This window comes from Xiphophorus couchianus, chromosome 8 (genome assembly GCF_001444195.1).
Source record: "Xiphophorus couchianus chromosome 8, X_couchianus-1.0, whole genome shotgun sequence".
NCBI lineage: Eukaryota > Metazoa > Chordata > Actinopteri > Cyprinodontiformes > Poeciliidae > Xiphophorus > Xiphophorus couchianus.
The window spans coordinates 21,352,190-21,370,557 of NC_040235.1; the positions used below are offsets into that span (position 1 = coordinate 21,352,190).

The 18,368-nt window shown below is 37.1% G+C and overlaps 1 long non-coding RNA gene across 1 annotated transcript; it reads left to right on the forward strand.

Annotated features, from left to right (window-relative positions):
- The first annotated feature begins 12,915 nt into the window (after positions 1-12,915).
- Positions 12,916-14,843, forward strand: LOC114149171 (uncharacterized). Its single transcript, XR_003596448.1, has 3 exons — positions 12,916-13,103; positions 14,557-14,715; positions 14,792-14,843. It is a non-coding gene; the product is annotated as an uncharacterized LOC114149171 (long non-coding RNA).
- The last annotated feature ends 3,525 nt before the right edge of the window (positions 14,844-18,368 follow it).

Below are 18,368 nucleotides of genomic sequence, written 5' to 3' on the forward strand. Positions count from 1 at the left end.
TCATGGTAACAAATTCAATTAGATCACAGCACAGAAACTCTGCTGGTGAAGTTTAACAAATAACCTCTGGATGCAGATTTTGCTTTTCTTCCTACCTTGCTTGGTTTGTGTGCCTAATTCCATGTGGACAATATTTTTAACAGCCTACATCATACGCATGTGCTGATAAAACAACTCAAATCCCAACTCAGGGGTTCCTCAGGGCTGAGTTCCCATACCCCTTCTAATTATTTTTATGAAATCCCCTTCATGTCACTTACTGTCCTGGAATTTAATTTCACTGCTACACATGTAACCAAATAAAACAGTTACGCATTGATCACTATACTGATGTAAAAATACTTCCCAATAAGGGTGTTGTATGTAAACTGCTGTAGCTGACGCTGAAAATGCCACATCCTCACATGAACATGTCAGACCAGGCTTGGAAACAATACTAAGCAGCAGCATGACACAACACGGCATCACAAAATTACAGCAAAAAGGTACATTTAAATATTTTAGAAATGTATTCAACCACTTTTAATCAAATTAGAACAAGTTCCCATGGTTTCTCACATTGGCTTTTGTTGGTTCTTTGTTCTTCAGCTGATGTTTCAACAGAATTTAAATACTGTTAAGGGCTGACAATAAACCACGTAAGCCTCTAATGCTGATGGTAAACTCCTTCCACTGCTTAAGGACTGCAGCCAAGGCTAATCGGATTTTAGAGCTAATTAAAATCATTACTTGAGATGCAGTGCTGCTAATTGCTTCATAATTTGCACAGCTCCGATAAAGGTTTTGTATTCCATTACATGACTTATGTTCCTGAATCATTTGCAGAGAGTAATTTGGTCCACAGTAGTTGAGTAGGCTACATATGTCTGTCCATTCTGTAAGAAGTAACCATGCTCCATCCATACACTGCATGTTCATGAAGAGATGTGTCTCCGTGACTTGAGTTACGGTAATGCAGTACATGTGAAAGCATCATAGGACACATGATAGTGTCTCTAGGCTTCCTCCAAGCTCCCTTCCACTCTGTGGCATGTGACATTATTGTGCATCAGACTAACTGATAGTGCTGGCAGGTGGAAGGTCCCGTTGGGGACTAGCGGGAGCTGAGGATCCAATTTTCTGTCTGACAGACACAGGAAAGAAAAGCTAGGGACTTGCTTATTACTGGTGACATCTCACAAATATGGAGCACTGGCTAATAACCAAACAGACCTCATGAGAGCCTCTGATTGAAGGATGCTGGTGGGAAGAATGCAAGGTTTCAGCCAACAGGCTTTTATTCAAATTTCACAAAGGGCTCTCACAAAATTTTTTTATTTAAGACAAGACCTCATCCTGTGTGGCAAGACAAACAAAAACCTACAGTGTCAACACATGCAAACATGGACGCAAATTGACGTAGGACCTGATATGAGAATAGTTAGGTTTCTTGACAAAACCTCGAAAAACAGTGAACTGCCCTAAATCTGTGGCAAAAACATAAAATGTGCAGCAGTTTGTTAAAGAAAAATGTTAAGGAAAGAAATCAGACTGTCCGCATGCACCCGCCGTACATGATGACAAGAGTATGTGTAATGTGCTACCAGACGTTATTGATCCAACTGGGAATTTCATCGTTAGCTGTCTCAATGTCTTTTTGAAGAAAACAACATGGACACTTTGGGGCCCTTGTTTAGGCAATAGCTATAAAAATATTAAACTGTGTCCAAAATCTGAAAAGAGTTACATTTGAAGAAAGAACAATCGGTTTATTTTCCTAACTAATACAGAGGGATTCTGCCTGCATTTGATGTTTCCTGCTGTTATATAAAGCAAATGGCAGTTACTATATTTAACATTAAAAGGGAAGAAAAAAAACATCACAGAGCTGATGAGCTAATTGGCTCACAGCACAGCTCTTAAACAGATGTTTTTTTTAGATGATTGAGTGTCACTGGTACTGTGTGTGCAGTAAATGTAAGTCATTAGAGTATGGAAATGAGTGGAAAAAGTAGAGTCTCAGTTTTCTTTTCTATTTCAGCTGCAAATCAGTTTGACTTAGAAAAAACAACTGCGTTTTGAAGTACCGCTGATCCGTATGACTCACGTGATTTATTCTCTGAGGTACATCAGAAAGGAACATGATGTTACGCATTGGATTGATATTGGTGATCACTTCTTTCCTCCATTCTGGTACTACTGTCGCCTTTGATTTGCTTCTTTAGGATGTCACAAATGTACACACTTTTGGCTCCAGCGCATAGAAACGCACCATCAAATATGTGTCTCAGTCGTTCTGATCTTAAGCTTCAGTTTTGTTAAAAGAAATTGTTACTGGTGTGTGTTTTTAATTTGTTGGGTGATCACAGTTTCTTGCAAAACATTGATTTCCAGTGTTATTCTTCCCTGACTTCGTTCCAGCAGATGTGCAACAGATGTTTAAACCTTGGTCAAGATAAGCAGACAAAAAGAAAGAAAGAATGAAAGTGCAGCTGTGATTTAAAAAATGAAGAACAATACTAAAAACTAAATGTTCTCATATTCTTTGGTGAGGATGACTATAGTGAAATAAAGTCAGTCTATACTGACAACACCAACCCTAACATTCTGTGAAAAAAAGGGGGAGAAAAACTTCTCATCTGAAGGGAAATATTTAAGCCCAGCCATTTGGATGTGGTCTAAAATTTAAAAAAGAAACACATTTAAGAACAGTTTTGGGTTCGGTTCTCTCAAGGCTCTCTGCCAAAGCCTGGTTTTATTTTGATTATACTTTCCAGCTTTTTCATCACATTTTTTTTTTACCTCTAATAGATAGAAATATGCTGTCTTTTGATAAATCAATCTTTTACAGTTTCAACAGGAATTCTCAGAAGCCTTTATTATTTGCTCTTTTATGAATTCTTGAAAAGTACTCTCGACCTGTAGCTGAATCTTCTTTTTTTCATGTTCTGAAAAAGCTTAAAATGAAAATGTAAAAATAAATACGTACACCAAATAAAAAGACACATTCCCTTTTCTCGCTGTCGCACGCTAAATCATACCAAAAGAGAAGCCTTTCAAAATATGAGGAAGAGAGTTATGGAGATGCACAAGTCTAGTTCTAGACTCACTGTACTGAAAAAAAAAGATTATTTGACGTGTTATTTTCTGTCATATGATTAAGAGAATAGCAGTCAAGCTTATTTTTCTGCAACAAAACTACCAAAATAAAATAAACGGTATTTTCATTGCTTTAGGTACCTGACAACAGAAGGTTTCTTCATTACACCTAAGCTGTAAAATCTTAACGTTGATATCTGAGTGACTCAATAATTTTTTCCCCTGTTATGAATAAATCCTCCTTTTTCTTGGCATTTACCAAAGCTGGAGACAGATTTAGAAGTTTAATGTTCCTCCACAGATTCCATTTGTAATTATAAAGTCATGTTTTTTTTTCTACTTCGTAGCTTTTCATTATTATTGTTGCTCACGGCTGTAAAACCTTCACTTCTTCAAAAAGTAAAAAATTTGAGATTTAAAATTTTTTTTTGTAATGTTTTGTTTTCTCTTTGTGCCACATGCCTTAAATTACTTTGGCTATTTTCACCGTATTTCTTGCTTTATTCCAGTGGTTCCCAAAGATTTTCTTCTGGGCCCCTCATGGATTACAATAAAATGCCCTCCCACCAAAAAAGGAAAAAACAAATCAACTGGGCACACACATCGTTCAACCAGACATAAACATATACACATATTTTGTTTTCAAGCTCCACTGAAGTTTATTTCACATTTCAGGTTGCAACAAAACACACTACAAACTATTTTACAGTGAAACACTTTTGTGTAACTTTTTTTATTTCATTCATCCATACCACTTCCCATGCCCCCCCTGAAATAGCCCTGTGCCCCCGTGGGGGGCGCGCCCCACACTTTGAGAACCACTGCTTTATTCTGTTTAGATTCTTGCCTGTTTCCACATTCAGACCTTGCTTGGGCCTGAAGTTGAAGCTCAGGATTTACCAGCCGATATCTACGCCCATACCCCGCTTTTTTTACTCACACAGCTCTGATTCGTGACCGAAATGATGAAACTGCAGATACGAGACATTGAAATAAGTTTTTTTTTTTTTTTTTTTTCTTTGCGAGAATAGGCTTGGGAACAAAGATTTTCGGCTACCCTCTCTAAGCTCCTAATATCTTCTTGCAACAGCAGCGGAGGTGAGGGTATCTGATTATTATGTCTCCCTGAAGCCTCCCTCCAGGGGTATTCTGGGCATGTCTGGCTGGGAATAAGCCCAGAAGACCTGGTGTAGATTATTTATTCCAACCAGAATAAAAATGCCTCACTTTCACCCAAGCTAAACCTAGATTAGCTAAGAGACACAGGAGTTGATTTTAGTTATTTTCTCTTCTTTTTATTTTTTTTTTTAGTGTGAAGAAAGGAATTTAAACAGAGAAAAATACCATGTAACTAAAAATCAGAAGCGTTGTTTAAATATATGTTTTATACTGACTAATTTCAGCTTTGCACTTCTTTACTGCTCAAAAGGACAAGCAAGCAAGTCAACAACTAAGTGGGTTGGCAGTAGAAAAGGAAAATCAAGCTAACAAATCCTTAAGTGTATTCTTAAGCATAAAATACCCAAGCCTTTCTTTTTCGAAATCTCTGCTGTGACCAGCCAAAATATGTCTCTTTCATTTTCTTTATGGTTTAAACTTCCATCACAAGTTTCACAAATGTTATTTTTAAATTCTAGTTCTAATTCACCTCAGTGGTGAATGTCTGTCACTCCTTAATCATCTTAAAAACAGGCTCCCTGAAAAAGCAACAGCTTTCTCCTGACGCATAATTTACAAGCTGAGGGAAAATTGTGCATTTTTTAAAAAGACGCTCGTGGTTTCCTGAACCATCTGGTTGATGACTCTGCTCAAACCATCTATTCGAAAACCGTCTATTTTTGCTGTCTTTCAGTTTTAGGCTGTTGTTTTATCACCCAGAAGCAAAAAGTGTTTCAAACAGAAAAATAACAAAATTTTTGGTGGTTATCTAGAAATTTGCCCTCGTGACCGTCGTTTTTTTTTTTTTTACTTTTACAAATGTCAAACTTTTTGCATGGAGCATGTTTTGGGAAAATAAAAGTGTTCACTCAATTCTGTGTTGCCAGTAACCAGCAAAACATCTCTGTTATATTCCCAATTGATTTGTCTTTTGTGCTAGCAAAATATTTTTCACAATCATAGGCTGTTCTATTACCCTTATATGGTAATGGCTTTGTTTTTTTTCTTTTTTTAGAGATGTGGTTCCAAATGACTTTTTGTGTGTGTTTTAAAATGATTGTTATTTCACAGTCAAATCATTAGAACCAATGCTTTTTTTACGTTTTTGAGTCAAATAGCACAACATATGGACCTTCTTGCACACTCTGGCACACATTTATTGAATCCAAATGCTTATTACCGACGACTAGACTGTTCGATCCTAATTCCACGCTTGTTTCTGTTTACCATTCTAGAAACAATTTTTCTATCATCTACAAAACAGTAGACCACCAGAAGAACCTATTTATTTTTCTGCAAACTTCACCAATTTTACATTTGTGAATGCATGTGTGCTGATGAATGACATATGAATTGCAAAATGACAGAACAGAAATAGAGCAATGTAAATGAATATTTCTGTCTGCGATGTAACGCTTTCTTCTTTCATACTGCTTTGCATGCTAGTCCCAGCTAATCTGTATTCTCACTTCATCTCTCCATCCTTTGCGCAACCTTTGCCCATTTCCTGACCCAGGAAAAAAGTGACAGAGACCCGTCTGTCCGCATCGTGCTCCGTTTTGTATGAACTAAATTAGTCCTGATGTGGACGAGCATGCCATCCTCGATTAAGATAAGTCGTGGTGTGAGACGGGAGGCTCAAACAGGGGGTGTTGAGACTGTTCAAATGAGACGTTCCCAAATGTATTCTCAAAGTTAATATCTCCAATATTGACACGTTGGCTGTTCAAGTTGTCTGAATTGAATTAACTCGGATGAAAGCTTAAGAGGTGAGCTGGGTGATATTAAAGCTTTGGCCTTAGATCAACATATCTGGGAGGCTTCCGGGATATGGGAGAAATCCACGTCTCCTCAGACAGGAAAAGTGACCTGAGGCGAGAGAGTTTGGCTCAGGCAATAAGCCTGAAAATCTAATATGGTGGCAGGGGCTGTCCCAATGGACCAAGCGTTTCAACCAGCAAAGGTAGGCGTTTGACTTGGAGTGGGAAGTCTTTTCTTCTTTCTTTTTTCATTTCGTCTTCCATATTCTCGCCACTCTCACCTTTGCGTCTCCATTTTATCAAGCACATGCCTGCACAGAGACATCATAACACCTACGTAAGGTGATTAGCTGAGCATGGATGGTAACCATAACCTTGTTGCAGACTTTTACTGGGCAGTGTTGCTGAAAAAGTAACCTCATTTTGCCTTCAGGTAAACAACTTCAACCCTTTTGTTTGTCTTGTGATATTCCTGGTTTTCCAGGATTGTCAATTATTTTGTTTTTAACAAATTTCTCATTCAGTTTGTTTTCTTACAACTTGCTCAGTGATCACATAAGCCAGTGGAAATCAAAATGTGTCAAAAGCTCTAATTATATCAACATCAATCGTTATTTTAACTCAGAGTCTCTGTTTTCTTGTCTTGTACACTTGTGTTTTCCATCCACTATTACACACAACTGTGTTGCATCCAGCAATACAGTCCCCAGTGTAAACACTCCCCCAGTTTCAGTGTCTCGGTGTCAGATTCTCCTGTTGTTCTCATGCTGCTTTCCTGTCCACTCAGTTTATTGAAATGATCCCTTTCACTGTTCTCCTGCATTACTTGACTCCGTGTTTGGGCATCATGGCAGATTTTCCACTTTCAGCTAATGAAAACATAACATTCAAAATGTTTATTTTAGAAAACATTAAACCCACATTTCAAATACAGAAACAGAAATACAGGCTTAATAAAATTAATGTTTAATTGAAGTTATTGTCCTACCTACAAACTGTGTGGCTTAGGCTATATAAAACATACCAAAGTGTAGCAGAAATGCTGCAGTTTTTCAAGGTGCTTAACAATGGTTAGCTTCATGAGACAGGTCAACTACTGACTTAATATTACAGACATATGCATGTGAGGTGTTAAAAGTAATATTCAAGAGTTGATATTTCTTCACCAAAAATTGCCTGCAAAAATATCAACAAATTTATTGCAAATTCCTGCCATATTTCGTAACTGTTCAGTGTCACAAATGCTGCATGCAGAAATATTAGGAGAGATTACAAATGTGATAAACATAGGAATTAAAAAAATTTTCAGTGACACAACCAAATCCAAATAGCTGCTTTAAAAATGAAGTAAGGAAACAGCAAACCTTAGCATCTTTTTAATTTAAGAGTCAATCAGATTTTTGCATTCTGATCAGCATAGATATGCATGCAGTCCATTATCAATGTACAGCATGTACAGAATATTTTTTTAATGTCAGTTTAATAAAACATTACGATTTCACATCAGCGTGATCGAGCACAACAAAATGGTAATGTGTTTTTCTTTTTCAACTAATTAGATAAAACTTAAAAAAAAGAAACATTTGTTCTGTCCTCAAGTCAAGAAAGAATTCAAGAATAATTTAGTCCTTGGTTATGATGAAGCTTCACCTCTACCTTAATGTGATTAGCCCTTTGCTTCATGAATTCACGAAGCAATAATTGCTCCTTATAATTCAAATCTGCTGGTTCAGAAAATTCCCATTATTGGCTCGCTCTGATAATTCAATCAATCATAGCTCTATTAAAGATACAACTAGGTCCACATGAGAAAAAAAACAGTAATAGTAATAAGAATAAAAAAAAAATAAGATAAATTATCTTCTTTGTTTGGTAACGGTGAAATCCAAGCATCCTCAAGCAAAGCTGGGGATGAACAACTTGATAGATATTTATCGCTGATGATACATATCGTCGGCTGTGGGCGACACTCTGCTGAACTGAATCGAACCTGATATTTTGAAATTAATTGCAGTTTTCTATTAGACAAAAATGCAGGAGATAAAGTGACATTTTCATATATTTTATTGAGAAATAAAGGCAGCAAACAAACCACATGCCCACCTGTCTTTGGTTTGAAAATAGTTTATATTATGATGTCATCTGCCTTTGGTTTTAGATCTGTATTTTGTTTTATATCTGCCAAAATATCTCGTGATATTCCTGTTTTTTTCTTTCCACTGCAGCTTCTCTGAACAGAAGAAATCTTCCTACAGAATATTCACATGTTCTCATGAGACAGACTTCCGTGCCGTGCAAATGGAGAAATTACGGACATTTCCATTTTTCTTCATGCCACTCCCACTCTCTCCACTAGCTTCTTCATTATGCACAGCTGACTGCACGATGAACTCCACGTTTCTCTTGGGACTTGGGTCCACCAATGCTGCAATGTCCCCTCTACACCCAGGTGCACAGCCCACTGGCTGGACATATCTATGACAACAGTGACAATGAATTCAGTCGTTCCCGCCAATTTTCTTGCAAAAGTATCAAAAAATACAACATGTGTGAGGCACAGGAATACAAATGAAGCATTTTTTTCCCATCTTAGGTTGTTACACAGAGAGGTGTAGTGTGGAAAATTGGAGACATCTCTCTGACTTGACTGAACAGCACAGCACATAAAGTCTGTTTATTTTCTTCAAGTCATTACACAAAGCAGGAGCTTCCAAAATGGCAATCCATCCATCTGTCTCTGCCATATTCAGCACTCTACCTGTTTTAGATACTGCCTTCTCAAATGGTCAAATCACCAGAGAGCAAAAAAAGCAAAGAAAAAAAAAAAACTAGAGTTAGGTTTCACATAATCACAACTGCGTCAATGATCAGTAATAAAATATAAAGCAAACATGTCACATACTCAATTTCTAAGTCATTTTGCACCACCTTTCATTACTTGAATTTCCACACATCGTCAACCAATCAAACTCCAGAGTCCTGTTCTTGCCAGCTGTCTTTCTTTGTCTTTGTAGAGGACACACTCACATAGCAATGTTTGTCCAACATAAATTAAAAGCAACAACAATACATTGGTGCGCTGTGGACTGGTTGCCATTCATTTTACAACATTCAAGAGCATTCACTGTGAGTTAGTTCAAATCTGGGGTTCATTAAGAAAATAATGACATTGTTAAAAGAAAGCCACAATAAGTCTCAATTGCATTTTGCCAAAAAGCCATGTAATGGCTACCTACATGTGGAGGAGGGTTCTGTGGTCAGATGAGATGGAAATACTTTTTGGCCAACATGCAAAGGTGTAACCCCTACCTAAACGCACAATCTCCCTCTGCTCTGACATTTTGTGGTGGCACTACCATGCTTTGGAGATGGTTCTAGAGAGCTGATTGGAGCTGCAGGACAAATCTGGAGGAATACATGTTAGGACTGGAAAAGACTTGAGTGGAGCATAGATTTAACTTCCAATGGTACAACAGTCATTACAAATATTGCCAGAGAGCTTCACAACGAACCAGTCAAAGTCCATTGTGTTAAACACCTGTTGCAAATTTTGAAACTTGATGACTGATGCTTTCCATATAGGCTAGACTTTTTTCACAAAGAAGCAGTGAGAAAGAATGTGTGTCTTAATTTGGGTTTTCAGATGACTTTTTAAATTCTTTTTTTTTTCTTTACATTTTCAAAACCACATGTTGTTCCATCAATCTTCCAATCACCTATTCCATGTGTTGGCCTGTCACATAAAAATCCAGTAAAACAATTTACGTTTTTGGTGGTAATGTGACGAAACGGAAAAGTTAATTGGGTATGAACGGTTTTATTATGTATTATAGATCTGAAAACTTTTTTCTTTTTCACATCAGCACTGACTTTAAGAACACAGACTATTGCATTCACTCTTTCCCTAACCTCTACTGAGAGATAAAAGGATCTCCATTTACCACTACCATCAACATTCCTGAAACAATTGACACTTTGCATGCTTTAAATTACAAATTAGACTGTATAATCTAGATTTAAGGAGAGGAGAAAAACGGTGAGGGCCCCTTCACAAAAGAACCCATTGAAGCAAACAATAGCCTCATAGATCTTCTTTGCTTTCCTTACAGCTCTGATTAAATGAGTGTGATGGATCTCATGATCATTAAGAAGACCGAGGGCTGGCAGATTGAAGCTACCACAAATCAGTTTTATGTGGGATAAGGACAGAGTGGCACTGGCAGCTTTACAGCTATTGTGATATTAATGAACTGGACCATTTTATACTGAGTGGCCTGTAGCCCCTTTTACATGAGATATATGATCACCGGTGGTCATTACACACCTCCAGGTTGCAGGTTTTGCATATTTTCATTGCTGTATGTTACCTTAGGTACCGCATTAGTGAGGGTCAGAAAGGTCCAGGAGTTGCACTTCAGACTTTCTGCTCTAAAATCACTATGATAATGCTGACCTGGTGCAGATTATAGCTAAGTTTCAGCAGTGAGAATCATAAATGTGGACCTTTTTCTATGTCAGTAATTTGGAGTTTAAATCATTAAAGTACCAGAGGAAACATTCAAAAATCCGGTCAGTAATTGTAGGAAAGTTTTGATTGTTTTATTGACTGATTGATGGAAGAAGTTTTACATTGAAAAGGGGTGCTTTTTACTTCTAAATCTAAAATGTGTTTTTATTGTTTTATGACCTTTTGAGATAAGCATGTCTTTAATTTCAACCAAAACCACCACGGGTATGAAGGACTTTGTGCAGCCCTGTTGAGACAGAGCTCTGCATGTTGAGTGAAAATCTCAGATTACAAAACAGACAATCTAAAAGTCAACTAGCAGATGGAAATATAAAAGATTAAACAGAACCCCACTCCTGCTTTTCAAAATGAAATCCACTAAAAAATAAATATAAATAAAGTCAATGAATGTGAAGATCAGCATTTGTATGCAGTGTTTGCATCACCAGCATTTATTGGTGATAAAATGGCTTCTTCTACAAATGATAATCCTGCTGTAGTCGAATTCAGATACTTTGGTGATTATTTAAATATTCATCAAAGCTCATTCCAACAATGTTGCTCTGTAACAAGACCTGAATAGGTCTAACAGTGGTGTTTACTTTCTTCTAAGAGCAACATATTTCACCCAAATTTATTCTGTTTTTCATTTTTATCACACTTAGATGTTTCCTATCATTACCCTGGATTTAAAAATATGTTGAATAATAATAAAAAGCAGCTTTCAAATAATTATTTCATTCATTAAGCAAAAAAGAAATCCAAACCAACCTCACCCGAGGTGAGAAGGTATTTTAAGTGTTTGCAATAACTGGCAATCAGTTTTTTACAGTGCAATTGAGGGATTTCAGACCACTTCTATTGGCAGAATAGTTTTAAATCAGCCACAATGGTGGGATTTCAAGCAGGAATTGCAATCATAATCTGTCTGAGGTTATACCACATAGTCTCAGTAAGATTTAGGTTCAGACTTAATGCCACTCAGACATTTATAGATAGATTGGTGCTGTGCGCCGGATCATTGTGCTGCTGCTTTGTCCAAATGATTTTGAGCTTAAGGTCACAAAGTGAAGGCTGGACATTCTCCATCTAGAGGTTCTGGTATAGAGCAATTTAATCAATTATGGCAAATATTTTCTGTCCTGGGGAAGTAAAGCAGGCCAAGACCTTCACACTACCATGTTTGACTGTGTTATTTTTTGTCTTTTTACTATTATTTCGAAAACATACCTTGCAGAAATGAGAAATGAAGAAGTTTAAAATAAAATAAAAATACATTTTGGTATACCAGCAGCTTCTGGAAAGATTCATCACTATCGTATGTTTTCTCCATTTGTGGATGAGAACTGTATTCACTGGAGTCTCAAAGCCTTTGACACTGTTTGCTTGTGCTTATTCAGATTTGAAGACATTCATGCAGTTGCACATTTCACGACTAAATTGCTTATAGTATCTGACCAAGGCCAGTCGAAAGTCAAAACCTAAGTTGTTATTTTCCATCCTCCTAAAATCCGCATACTCTTCTACCTGTTACTTCTCAACACATCAGCGAATGTGTCAGAGTCCAGAGGAATCCCAAGGCTTTGTAAAAGAACATGGAAATGTGTTTCGCCACCAGCTCCAGAAAATAAAAATCTGTTAGGTTTGAAATTTTTGGTACAATGGTTTTGTATTTGTACCATTGTCACACAATTCACATCATAACTTTGAAATGTCAGTACCGAAGACACTGCCACTATTCCTCTCCAGTCAGGATTAGTGCAACTAAATGTGATCTTGAGAAAAATGGCCCCATTAGGAATGGATTACCAGACCTATTCAAGCCTGAAAACTTTAGGCCCTGCTTCATCAAAGCTGTGGAAACTGTACACTGATGAAAGGTCTACTCTTATCCCTATAGTGCCAATTTCAACTCAGTTGGATGTTGAGTATAGTCTCTATTGGGGGTCAGACCTAAGGGTGTAGTACTGATGACTTCAAATCATCAGACTGTGAGTGCAGCCAATACTCTCTGACATGGTCAATCTGAGATATTTATCAAAGTATTTTAACTTTTTTTTTCTGACAAGGCTTGCATTATTGTATACACATTTTAGTATACACGTTCATATAATTTTTCTGTGCACAAGCCCTTTATAATATTTAGATTTACAACTGCATTTAAATTTTAAATACCAAAAAATATATTAAATATATACTTACTAAATTGACATCCGGTGCTATCCAGGGTGGATATTATTTTGGGCTGGAACAGAAAAGCTGATCGGAGGTGATATAAAGGAAGTAGAACGGTCCACATTAAAGTCCAACCTTGAATGTTTAGTCCAGGCTAAAAACCGTTTTATCCCACTCTCTCCATTACTTGAACACAACCTTGGTCATGTGATAGCAAAGGGGTTATGTTTACAAGCTGTTGTGAATTTTCCCTAATCAGTAGAGGGGGAAGTTGCTGGAGTTGCTGCGTTTGGGCCATCTCAAACAAATGCTTATTTAGTTCATGTTTAATAGTGAACTCACTTTCAACTTGAGTACATGAGGCTGAATGTAGAAGTGTCGATTACTGCTGTTTTTTGTGTTTGCTGGAGTATTACATGCAATTGGTGAGTGAGGTTGTTTATGCTGCTAGCTTTTTGCTGTTGTCTACCATTATAGTGTATTTCAATGGGAGAAGCATTGAAATACACTACATGCTAACCTAATGTATTAGCATTTGTTTTGTATTTACTAGTTTTGTGTTTTCATTGATTTATTGTTTTCTGTGTTCTTGTTTGCTGTGGAGGATGTTTTAAAATAGCCTTATTGCCTTACAAGTCTATTTAATAAGAGCGCAAACTTAGCATTTATAATATTTGGCTTGGGTTAAGCATTTAGTTTATTTAGATGTTGAATGCAAAATGTATTAAATGATTGTAAATAATTTGAAATGAATGCATATTTCTTATATCTTTAAGTGTATACTTTTATTCAGATATTAACTTGTATTCTCCTAATCTTTGATTTATTATTCAGTTTATGCAGTATTGCTATTTACCTGGATTGTTTTTATATGGACACTCAGTTTATGAACTACAATTATTTTCCTGGATTATTGTTGTTATATGGACATAAAATCTTTGGACTGTAACTGTTCTGCTCCTGTTCTTTTGGAGATGTGAATCAAAAATGGTACTTCTGTGTATGATGTGAACCGTCCTTCAAACTAGTGCCTCTACAAATGTTTTCCATTTTTTGGGTTCTGTTCCTTTTGGATTTGTATTGCAATCGGCTAAACCAGCTGAACATCCTAAGTGCACTTTAACATAAATTAACCAAACTTGTCTGCAGATTGTAAATATGGGGAGTATTGTTTTTGTTTATTTAGTTTTTCAAGGCACTTTAACATATGGTACCAGCATTAAATATGAATTATGTCTGTTATTTACCTTTCCTTTTTCAAGCCAAAACTTTAGCTTCTGATAGCCCACAAATTTTAGCTACAAATTCTGCTATCACTGCACATGTTTAACTTATATGCTCCAAATTTGTGCTAAAACTTAAAAATCTCCATTGATTCATACATATCACCCTTTTCTCCTTCCTGGTCACACACACCTTCACTGCTGCAATCAGCATGATTTCACCTACATAGGATCTGTTCTATTTAAGCGCTCTCCTGCCTCCTTGTCGGTGCCTGATTGTTGAAAACTCTCCCCCGTAGATGTCCAGTGTTTCTTCCATGCCCTTGTCTGACCTCCTCATTAGAACTTTGTACCCTGGATTCTTCTGCCTTGCCTTCATCTGACTCCTGCCAAGCATCTGATCTCTGGGCATTGACTCTGTTTCTGTGTCCTGACCACCAAGCCTTACCAATCCCTAGGATAAACAGTCTTATCCCTCCGTCTTTGTCCGTGACTCTTGTCCATCTCACTGCTATCCCTCTGGATCCTGAATTTGTTACTGCTGTGTCTTCTGACTTCTGTGTGCCGAACCAAACCTGCTCTATACTTTTTCTCTGTTTTTTATTTTTTTCCATTACCTGTTGTGACATCATCTTGTATGCCCTCTGCTTCCTAGTTCCTCTCAAGAGAGGTGTAAGCAACAACACAGCTTCCAGGCAGGAAAGGAAGTGTTTGGATACAGAGACGGTCACCTTCTTTTGGAAGCTCACAAAGGATAAAAAGCATGTAGGGACATCCATCTCAGATCAAAGCCTGTACACTGGTCCAGAAAAAGGTTAGTGGCTTTTTTTGTTTAATGTTTGCAAATTCTGACTTCTCTACAGCTCCTAAACTGTACTCTTTCTCTACAGAGATTTTCCGACTCCCACCACTTGCATATTGAGAATAAACCTTGTTAAACATATTCTGTGCCTGCCTGCATTTTTGGGTTCTTTCTCTTTTTGGGTTTGTAAAAATGTGCCCTAAAAGGTTTAGAGGAGGGGTATGCCACACTTCACATCATGCATCATTTTCCTTCCAGTTCACAATTACGTACCTCTAAGTGTTGGCCTCTCACAAAATTTAAAAGAATAATAATTTTATGGTTGTGACAAAATGTGAAATGAAGTTTGTAAAACCAGGTGCAAAGCCAAAACCTGGAGGCTTTACGTTTGGCATGACGAAATACTTTCATGTTTCAGAAGTTCGTTGAAGGAGAAGTAAAGAGGTTTTTTTTGTTGTACTAAAGCCACTCCCCCCCCACACACACGATTTTCCAGACTTTTACTGCACCTGTTTTCAATCATTTTTGCACTTTGCTATATCCACATCCAGATTTATTTTAATAAAGTACAATTTAGCTTATTAAATGTTTTGATTTAGCCATTGCCAAATAATTTGTCACTTTCCATTCAGCAACTTTGCTCTGTCTTGGCATCATATTGCCATCCAAAGACTGTTCAGCTATATCTGCCTGAACTGGAGATAACTGTAAATCTCTATGTATGGAATACATCCATATAATCTTATGATCAGTATGAGGCCAGAAATCCAGTGCCACTGGAAGCCATGTCTGTCCATGCAATCTCATTGTTTTGATTTGTTTTAGATCGCATCGTATGTTTTGGATCATATGGGAAAGTTCTTCTCGGACATTTTCTGATTGAGGTTTAACTTTTGCTTCATCTGTTCAGAACCCTTTTTACTGAACTTGTTTTTTGTTTTTTAAAACTCGTGTTCTAGCCTTTTGCACATAAAGCAACTTGGTATTTGTGATTGTCTTGCAAATTAAATAAAAACTTGACCCTGACGGTCGATGTATGCTTTCCAGCATGTGGTGGCCAATACATTTTAGACATTTGACTGTATGAGATTTTAATGGCATGATAATATTGACTATTATTACAAAACCAGAAAACGTAAAAATTCTGAACCAGATCTGATTGCTTTCATTTAAAAACAAAACTGCAACTTTTAAGACTATTGCTATTAAAAGCATGAGTTAATATAGATTGTTGCAATGCATTTTCACAGGCCTACTTTAGGTGTAAATTTAGGAGCATGTTCACAGAGGAGGAGCCTGATTGAGAGGAAAGTTCCAGTCAAAGCACACTTGAAGAAATTTAAATCTCGTTTGGCCTCAGAATGTCCCTGGGGAAATGAATGCCTGAGTCTCTGATGCAGAAGGCAGTAGATGTACGTTTATACAGCTCTTTCTATGACTTCTTTGTGTTTTAAAGTGTGCATTTTCTAACGCAGGTATCATTTTTGACATTTTAAACATGCTCCAATTCACCCCGATACACTTACTTAAGTGCCAAACCCTCAGATTGTTTTCGGCACAAAGTTATCAACAAGCATGACGGTACACTGCAATGGAATGTCATCGTTATCAGCAGAAATGGAGGTGACAGAGAATCTATGATGGATCTTCCACACCTGGAGTGGGGGTCACCTTTCCGAGGAAAATGGTATTATAGCTGCAGTAAATTCAGGCAGATTGCTCCCAAGTGAGCAAGCCGGGGAATTCAATTTTACAGCACAAGAAAAACAAAAACAAAAGTAAACCAATGGGAGACACAGTGGGGTGTCAGGCCTTTGCTCTCAGGAATGAGTTATATCCAAACTATAGCCAGTCACTGAATACAGAGCAGCATCCCTGCAAGAAGGCAACTTTCCACAAGTCAAGTGTTTGCTAAATCTGTTATTTCTGCGCGCATATGCGTGTTTCTTTGATGTGTGAAATTTTAACTGGCAGAGTATTCCTACTGCGGAGCATTCCAACAGGAGTTAACATTTTACTAATTTAAGTGTTGAGAGGTATGCCCCAGAAATACCGAGCAGCCTGAGGAATCTGTTGCTGTACGAGTTGAAAGAAATTACTGTTTGTTTCTATCTGTGTATATACTTTTGGCTTTGTCATGTGATTATTGTTTTGTTGGTGCCTTTGTGTGTTTTGACATCCAGATAGCACATATTCAGTTAAGAGCGTGCCTACAATCCTCATTTGACTGAGTCACTCTGTTCCAAGCAGCTTTTCATATGTGTTCAATTATTTGTCGTCGGTAAAACCAGATATAAAAACAAAAGTGGGGGGGAGGGGAATCCATGAAAAGCTTGAAGGCCACTTATTAAATCCGAACATTTACTGCAGAGTCGGAGAACTACATGGAATGAAGTGAAGTAAAATAGACAAGATTGGTAGCGTGGTCATGGTGACCCAGAATAAACAAAATACATTTTTTTGTATGGATTTTCTGTATCTGTACTTGCTTTCTACAGCATGGGAAAATGGAAAATATATGCTTTTGTTTGTAACGGCCATATTTTCAAAGAAGAGAAAAATATTGATTTCTTGAATTACTTGAACTATATCTTTAAAGCTCGTCCTTAGCTGCTCTTCTAAAGGCACATATGTGGAGTCAGACGCTGATGTTGGACAAATAGGCTGAGCTAGGTCACGGACTCCGCTCTAATTTATCCCAAAAGTGTTTTTTGGGGTTCATGTCAAGACTATGTCCAAGCTAGACAAATATTTCCACACCAAACTCATTCATACACCAAAATAGAAGCCTAAATTTGGCCAAGATGTCTCGGTGTGCTGAATTATAAAGGATTCCTCTCACTGGAAACAAGGAACTAATCCCCTCAGAACCAAACCTTATGCTTGTCACAGTGCAGTCAGGAAAGAGCTGCTCTCCTGGTAGCTAAACCCAGACATGTCCATTAGATTTTCAGAGAGAGAGAGAGATGATTCATCACTCTAGAGAACATGTCTGCACTGCTCTAAAGTTGAGCAGCAGCTTGCTGAACAAATCTTTCATCATTCTTCAAAGCACTCAATTTTGACCCGATTAATGACCCGATCAGCATTTACTAAACATTTCCCACAGGATCAAATAAGAAATCAAAAATTCATTCTTTATAATATAAGTAATGTCAGTGAACTGTGCTGGTGACCTTTCACTACAAAAGAGCGTTGCTTTTTTTATGTGACTTTTAGCCTTCTTATTTAAGTAGTTAGCATGAGCTAGCTTTGTTCTACGTCACACAGTTTGACCAAATATCAGGTCATAAAGGAAATACAAACAGGAAGTATTTTTATTGAAATGTTAATGTTACTCTGAATTCAATAGTAAGTAAAAACATTTTTAGACATTATGAAAGTTGTATTTTTTGTTATATTTTATTACAAATATAAACTGAAGAAACTCGGCAATTACCTGCTTAGTTATCCAGTTTATGAATTGTTCTTTGCAAATCTGTACTTGTTTGCCTTTATGTTTATTAGCTTGACCCACTTCTTAAGTTGAAAATCTGACTCTTTTACCCTGTTTCTTGTGTAAACGTTATTGCATTCAGGATTCTGTTTTTCCACTTAAGCCTGGTTAGAAACAAGGCAACGCCTGAGAGTGTGAGGGATATGATTTTTGCTTTTTTTCTGCTGAT